The sequence below is a fragment of the Bos indicus x Bos taurus genome, chromosome 2 (genome assembly GCF_003369695.1).
Source record: "Bos indicus x Bos taurus breed Angus x Brahman F1 hybrid chromosome 2, Bos_hybrid_MaternalHap_v2.0, whole genome shotgun sequence".
Lineage (NCBI taxonomy): Eukaryota > Metazoa > Chordata > Mammalia > Artiodactyla > Bovidae > Bos > Bos indicus x Bos taurus.
The window spans coordinates 50,374,560-50,383,449 of NC_040077.1; the positions used below are offsets into that span (position 1 = coordinate 50,374,560).

The window sequence follows — 8,890 nt, forward strand, 5'->3', positions numbered from 1 at the left end:
ATGGGTTTGGAGGCTTAATCAATGAGATGTGGGATATGCTGACCCAAGAAGTTTGAAAATAATAGTGGTAATAGCTGAACAAGTGAAACATTCAAACTTAATTCTTGTTTTAAAACAGCATCTAATACAAATCCAGGTTGACTTGGACTGCCTTTTGGTAGTGCTTTAGAATGAGAAGAAATAAGCATAACCATTGCACCTTTTCAAAGTGCTTCCTATATGTTGGATGTTGTCATGGATGCATTGCAAGGTTTTCTTTTTAACTCTCTCAACAATTGTATGAAGCAAGTATTTTTTATGCCTGGTTTTCATATGAGAAAACTTAAGCTCAGACAGATTAACTGATTTGCCCAGCATCACAAGAAATTAGGAAAGACCCTCTGGATTCACATTCAAACTCAGTTCTTTTTGGCTGTGAGGCTTCTTGTGGGATCTTACTTCCCCAATCAGGGGAAGTGTCGAGTCCTAACCACTGGATTTCCAGGGAACTCCCTCAAACTCTTTTCTGAATTAAAATCACCCCACTCCAGTACTGTTGCCTGGAAAATCCCATGGATGGAGGAGCCTGGTGGGCTGCAGTCAATGGGGTTGCTAAGAGTCGGACATGACTGAGCGACTTTGGCAACCCACTCCAGTGTTCTTGCCTGGAGAATCCCAGGGATGGGGGAGCCTGGTGCGCTGCCGTCTATGGGGTCACACAGAGTTGGACACGACTGAAGCGACTTAACAGCAGCAGCAGCAGTGGCCTTTATAATATAATCATATCTAGAAACTGTACATATAAGTAACAGATAGAATCCATTCTCTTCTACCACCTTTCAGGGAAAGCCCTAAAGAATCTGAGAGTGACTCACGAGAGGACATGTGGACAATATAATATGAAATTTTTAGAGACTCATTTATTATACTCTTCACATTCAACTTTTTAATGATTTAAAATGCCACATGCATTTGTAAATAAAATTTGTATGGATTTTCCTTTAAGAATATCAAGCTGTAAAATAATAGATGGTGCATATAAATGGCAAAAAAATAAACAAAAACAATCACTGACCCAAATACATGCAATGTAGAGTAAATGAAAAAAGATTTCCATTGAGTTCAAATGCTATATTTACTTTTTTGTCACTCTTTCTTTCCATGAAAAATGCTGGAGAATCATTATATGTGTTTAACTATATAAAAGAAGCCATGATAGTTAATACTATATTTTTTCTTGCAAAATAGATTCCATCTGCTTTTATTAAGGAGAATAGTTAGAGTAGAATGATATACTTATTAATCTAGCTGGTCTAGGTAAGGTCTAGTTCACTTTAATTAAAAAGCTGAATTTCTAAAGAATTGTAAGTATATAGATGCACTTAAAGCACCTTGCATTTTACGCTTAACCTTTTACTTTAATCCTGAAGCTTTCTATATTGTTATTTTAAGTACATGTTAATAATATGCAAGCTGATGCTTTGAAAATTCTCTGGGATGTGGTTAATGAAGAGAAACTACACCATAAATTGTATTCAAACTATGCAGTCCATGCAGATGTAATTTTTCTTGAATTGCAGTATTTTGCAATAAATTGCAATAAATAATTTTTCAGCTTGTTTGGGTTTATTCTCTGTTGTTTATAAGAAGTACCATCAGGCACTACTGCATGAAGCAACTACATACAGTAACAGGCAATCTTAGTTTAACAAGATCCTTTGGATAAAAATAGATTTCAGATCTATCTCCTGCTAACAGAATGCAAATTCTGATGAAACTACACACTAGTGTTTTTCATAATTTAAAGTTTGTCACATGGTGTAATGCACTTGCTCACTTTCCCCTGAGTTCTGCCAGAGGAGGCAGAATGGCTATGCCATTTTATGATCAATACAGACAGAATGTTCTACAAGGTATTCTGGGAACTGTAGTTAACAGAGACCATTTTTCTTGTAAATGCATTTGTTAAAACAATGCCCCAAAGAGACATGATATTCCAGCGACTGTCCATGTTTCTATGATAAACCCTGTGTTTTTCAGTGGATTGTAACCAGCAATTTGGCCCTTGCTAAATGGCACCATCTGTAGTTTAGCCTGCAGGTTTGCACAACCCGAGATACTGTCACCATTTCAAAAAGTCTGTCTTTTAAAGATCTCATGTAAGCCTAGGTTAAGAAAGACATAAGATAGCTGATCTTTTCACTGATTTTCATTTTAAGCTGAATTATCAAGCAAATAGATGATGTGCTTAGAGTGGAGTGGTTGTATCAGTTTATCTCCAATGGATTATTTTACACTTCTGCTTATTTTCCTTTCCATGTTATATTATTATCATTTGGAAGTACATGGGAATGTTGTAAGGAAGGAAATAAGAAAATACTATGATTCTGTCTTTTGCTAGAAGATATAAGTATCCTTTGAACCCTAGGTTATCTCAGGAGATAGAAACTAAGATCTTGCAGAAGACAGGAAATGAGACTGGGGCAAACTGGGGAGCAGTGCCCAGCTAAAATAAGCAGCCTGAACACAGCACTGACAGATGGCTGCCGTGCCCCTTGTTACAAGCTAGGCTTTATTTTTTTTTCCAAAAAATGTCAGAATTATGGAGTTTTCTTACAATATTAAATATATCAAATGCCTTAATTTTTAAATGTTGGCAGCATATTTAATTTTAAGATAAATTTGTTTTTAATTTTGTGCCAGTCAAACAAAACACTTCTCCAAACCAAATTTGGCGAAGACACCTCAGTAGCAGACCTATACTCTAATCTTGTATCTTCACATCAGTCAAAGGTCAATGCCTTCTTAAAAATTAGCAAAAACTGTAGAAAAGGTAAAAAGTTAAAAAGAGTCAAATTTGATATTTTTTGGTTCATCTGTTTCTGTGTTTCAAATGAATTGATTATATTGAAATTATTTTAATAGCTTTCTGTAAACTTTTTAATTCCTTTTCAAAGCATATTTCTGTAACTTGTGTACTCACATTCTAATGGCTTCATAGGTCATCAGTACTATTTATGATTTTGTATTTTTAAATTTTTATTGGAGATAGTTGCTTTACAATGCTGTGTTATTTTCTGCTGTATAGCAAAGTGAGCCGGCCGTGTGTATACATATATCCCCCTTTGTGGGGGTGGATTTCCCTCCCATTTAGGTCATCACAGAGCACTGAGTAGAGTTCCGTGTGCTACAGAGTATGTTCTCATTAGTTAGCAATTTTATACATAGTAGTCTATATATGTTAATCGCAACCCCCCAATTCATCACTCCCTTCCTCTCCTGGTATCCATACCTTTGTTCTTTATGTCTGTGTCTCTATTTTTGCATTGCAAATAGTTTTGTCTGTATCATTTTTTCTAGATTCCACATATATGTGTTAATATACAATATTTGTTTTTCTTTTTCTGACTTTTGCATTATTTTCTTGAGGTAGCCCAATATGCACTCATCAGAAATGACATGAAAGGAATCTGGAGGTGACTGACAGCTTCTGCTACCACAGAAGGAGATGGACTGGAGTGGGTAGGCTTAGGGAGCTCCATGGCATGGGAGCCCTCGAGGTGACCAAAGCCACATAATGTCGATAGCTCATTCATTTGTCCATGCCATATGGGTCGTGGGGAAGGTGACTGTGATAGCAATGCAAAAGACTGCTGAATTAAGAGTGGCCAGATTGTTCTGGATCCTTATTTATTAAAATATTTTAATAAGCAAAAAGTGTACTTTGCTGCAATGCTCTCCAGCACTCCAACATTGAGTATATTGAGCTTCTCAAAGCTCTGCCTGTCCGGCAAATAAAGCCCTGTTAATCATGAACTGGCTGAGATCATGTTCACTGTTGGACAAGTCATATATTCAGTGACCACAAAGTGCTGTAGGGGAACCACCTACCTGGAGGGTCCAGTCTGTCTGGAGCTCACCCACCTAACCCAAAACTTCGAAGACCTCGATCTCTCTTCAACACAGTGAGGGAAGACTGGAAGGGTTTCTAAGTACTTTTTTCCTAAGTTTTCTCACAAATCATCTAGTTTCCCTTCTGGTATTTATGAAATAGCTAAAAGTAAATGAAGTAAAGACCTTGTTATAATTTTTCCTAAAAAAGAAATGGTTATGGAAGAATTAACATTCTTAAAATTAAAGCTAAGTAGCAAAATAGCAAATGAACGTATACTTATTTGTGAAAAAGCTATTTTATAAAGAATCCTTTGGAAATTGAAGACAAGAAAGTATAGTTATTGGCAGTTCTTTCCTCAAAAATAAGGTAATCTCTGATAACTGAGTCCTTTTTAAGTACATTCCAATATCCTAACTTTGGTTGCTTAAGGAGCCAAATACAATAAAATGAGATTGTGTAGAAAACAATCACAAAAAGAGAACAACACAATTTTGGAGGAGAATCAAAATGATGAGAAAAATCTTGTTTTGTTTTTTTCCCCCCTAAGAGAATTAATATGCATGTATAGAGATGTGTGGGTTCCCCAGATGGCTCAGTGGTAAAGAATCTGCTTGCCAGTGCAGGAGATGCAGGTTCCATCCCTGGGCTGGGAAGATCCCCTGGAGAAAGGAATGGCAACCCACTCCAGTATTCTTCCTTGGAAATCCCATGGACAGAGGAGCCTGGCAGGCTACAGTCCATAGGATTGCAAGAGAGTCAGACAAGACTTAATGACCAAACACAAACAATATGGATGTGTAGGATCCCATTGTATATATTTTAAAGAGAAAGATGAAAGAGTATCCAAGAGCATTCTTATTATTTTGAATATTAAACCCAATCAAAGCATTTTGTATTTACAGTTAATATGAGGATTGCTATTAGCCTATATGTATTTAAATTCTACCTACAATTTTCCTAATTGTGCTCATTTTATTTGGAACAAATATGCAATGCTAGCATATCAAATGATAAGTTATCTCATAGGAATCAGTTCCTAATTTAAGATTACTGGATATTTTAAAGGCCCAAGTATGTCCCCTATTTGGCCCTTTAATACATGCTTACTGTCTTAATTTGTTTCCCTTAAAAATCTGGTGACGGCTGAAAAGAAAAACGAAAAGTACATGTAGTCTTCACTGAGGCAGAAAGAGCCCTAATCATAAAATTTCCGACCAGAACAGGGTCACCTACACTTAAATTTTCTGTAAACAAATAAGTGCTGAGACAGCCGATCAACTTCCTCAGTGCATTTTTCCCCTAGTAAAATCAGTTTGAGATAAATTGCAAAATAAATAAATGTCAAATAACAATTCCCATGACTAGTATTTGAACTGAATTTAATGATGATTATGAAGACAAAGCTGTGATAGGCCTCTGCATAGAAGGCTTAAAGGGAACAATCTGAAACGATTTTAACTTGGAACCATTTTAACAAATGAATATATTTCCTAAATTGCCACATCAACCAACCCTGCTATCTAATTATGGCCAGCAAAAAGGGCTACATATTAACTATTCCAAAACCTAAGCCATTATTTTTGGTTGACATTCAGTTAATAAACCTGAAAAGCATTTTGCTCATTGAATAGTCAAGGTTTCTGCTTTACAACTGATAGGGAATATAACAGGAAGTTGCATTGTTCTAAGTCACACATTCTCTAAAGACTTGACTCAGACTCTGTGGTCTTGTTGGTCATCAATGCTTCCACCATCTTCTAGGATAAAATGATCACAGTTGCTTCTTAGAATAGAAATTTAAGAGCCCTCTGCCCATCATTTCAAAATTATTAAGAAAAATTTCAGTAAAAAGTCCATTTTATGTCCAAAAGGGTGAAATGCGCTAGGAGCAGGTGATTCTGTAGCCCCACCTGGGTCATTTTGAAAGCTTATGCCTATGTGCTAATCAGCAAGCAGCAAGGCAGCACCCTTGAACTTGTCAGGGAAAGCAATCTGGAATTCACTGATTAGCAAAAGGAATTTAGGGAAACAGTATGTAGAAGTATTTATGGAAAATAAGAAATATACTTTCAAGGTTCTAAAATTTATTTTGCTATTAAGCTTGTCCTTTGAAAAGTTATAAACCTAAAAAACTTTAAATCAGTTACCTAATACCCTTGTGTTTGTTGATCCTCTGTCCACTTATTTTGAAGGGATCTTCTAAAGTTATTGCAAAATGTGGAGTGCATTTGCCATCTACTATATATCATGCAATCAACTCTATTTAACAGTCCTGGGGGAAATTTCTCTTTGCTGGAGGATACATTGTTCTTTTACCTAACCAACACTAACTGTATTTCCCTTTTTCACATTTGCCACCAAAATCCTCAGAGCCATATTTATGACCCATTTTTAGAAAAGGCATCACAGCTCTTCTCTACCTTAATCTTACTGCAGGCATCAACTCTTTCTCTTAACTTTTGTGTTAATTCCTCCACCTCATCTTAATATATTCATCTGGTTGTTTTGTAACCTGGGAGGCTGGATTGCAATTTTGAACATCAAAATAATAAAAATTAGTTCAGAAAATTTTCCTTTTACCATATCACTTTTTGGAGACTATATGGATTAAACAAAGAATCACACACACACACAACTCTTTAGAAAGTCCAGGGTTCTTTTTTTTCTAAAATAGTTTAATGTGTTTCTCAATCAGTAATTAGACTTTCTTATAAATTCATAAGAACACAAAGATAGCCCATTAATTCAGGCAAAGAAATGACAGTTTTTGCACAATCAAACCCATAAAAAGTGAGACATTCAAAAAAAGTAAGTTTATGGTCCTATTTTTGTATTTCATGTAGTGCCAAGCATATTATTACAAATAATTGCTTAATAGATTATTCACTTTCGGGGAGCATAGACACCCTTCCTTTGCAACTGGTTAGGAGACATCTCCTATGAAATATTCCAACCTCTCACATTTAGGATGTCCCCAAACTAATCTTATTATCTTCTGCATCTCTTTTCCAGCTGCTCTCCTATATTACTACAATCTAAATACGGAAACACAAAGAAACATTTAACCTTTACCTCTCATTACCCCACAGAGCCAACCAATTCTATACAGTGATTCTGAGATTCCAAAGTCACCCTTCTTGTCTTTTCTATATATATATTTTTTAAATCAAGTGATTCATCACCAGGATAGTTTGAGAAGCCATGCTTTAAATATTTATTTATTTACTTTTGGCTGTGTCAGATCTTAGTTGCAACATATGCCCGGCTTCTCTCTAGTTGACGGGCTCAGCCTGTGGTTGCAGCTTATGGACATAGTTGCTCCCCAGTATATAAGATCTTAGTTCCACATCCAGGGATGGAACCCTCGTCCTCTGCATTGCAAGGTAGTTTTTCAACCATTGGATCACCAGAGAAGTGCCCTCTTTTCTATTTTTAATATCACTACTCTACTCTGGGCCATCCCTACATTTGCTTCATTGTTTTAAAAACTTATTATTTTTTATTTTGGTTAAGGTAAAGAATCCCTCTCAAAAGAGATCAAATGACAGGGAGCAGACAGCCACTTAAAGTTACAGAAAGATATTATGGATACTGAAGAAAAGGGAACCCAGACCTTGTTATAGACCCAGATTCTTGAACTCTTTAATCAATATAAATTGATAAGAGGCCAGACTAGAAATTCAGGCATCAGCTCAGTTCAGTTCAGTTCAGTTGCTCAGTTGTGTCCGACTCTTTGCGACCCCATGAATCACAGCACGCCAGGCCTCCCTGTCCATCACCAACTCCTGGAGTTCACTCAGACTCACATCCATCGAGTCAGTGATGCCATCCAGCCATCTCATCCTCTGTCATCCCCTTCTCCTCCTGCCCCCAATCCCTCCCAGCATCAGGGTCTTTTCCAATGAGTCAACTCTTCGCATGAGGTGGCCAAAGTACTGGAGTTTCAGCTTTAGCATCATTCCTTCCAAAGAAATCCCAGGGCTGATCTCCTTTAGGGTGGACTGGTTGGATCTCCTTGCAGTCCAAGGGACTCTTAAGAGTCTTCTTCAACACCACAGTTCAAAAACATCAATTCTTCAGCGCTCAGCTGTCTTCACAGTCCAACTCTCACATCCATACATGACCATAGGAAAAACCATAGCCTTGACTAGACGGACCTTTGTTGGCAAAGTAATGTCTCTGCTTTTAAAATATGCTCTCTAGGTTGGTCATATCTTTCCTTCCAAGGAGTATGCTATGTTGTCACTTCAGTCGAGTCCGACTCTGTGTGACCCCATAGACGGCAGCCCACCAGGCTCCCTGTCCCTGGGATTCTCCAGGCAAGAACACTGGAGTAGGCTGCCATTTCCTTCTCCAGTACATGAAAGTGAAAAGTGAAAGTAAAGTCGCTCAGTCGTGTCCGACTCTTAGCGACCTAACAGGCTCCTCCATCCATGGGATTTTCCAAGCAAGAGTACTGGAGTACCAGTACCATCCAAGGAGTAAGCATCTTTTAATTTCATGGCTGCAGTTACCATCTGCAGTGATTTTGGAGCCCCAAAATATAAAGTCTGACACTGTTTCCACTGTTTCCCCATCTATTTCTCATGAAGTGATGGGACCAGATGCCATGATCTTTGTTTTCTGAATGTTGAGCTTTAAGCCAACTTTTTCACTCTCCTCTTTCACTTTCATCAAGAGGCTTTTGAGTTCCTGTGGTGTCATCTGCATACCTGAGGTTATTGATATTTCTGCCGGCAATCTTGCTTCCAGCTTGTGTTTCTTCCAGTCCAGCGTTTCTCATGATGTACTTACTCTGCATATAAGTTAAATAAGCAGGGTGACAATATACAACCTTGACATACTCCTTTTCCTATTTGGAACCAGTCTGTTGTTCCATGTCCAGTTCTAATTGTTGCTTCCTGACCTGCATACATATTTCTCAAGAGGCAGGTCAGGTGGTCTGGTATTCCCATCTCTTTCAGAATTTTCCACAGTTTATTGTGATCCACACAGTCAAAGGCTTTGGCATAGTCA

At 37.4% G+C, this 8,890-nt stretch overlaps 1 pseudogene; it reads left to right on the forward strand.

Moving 5' to 3' along the window:
- Positions 1-3,556: 3,556 nt before the first annotated feature.
- On the forward strand, positions 3,557-3,948 carry LOC113880904 (annotated as a pseudogene).
- Positions 3,949-8,890: the final 4,942 nt, after the last annotated feature.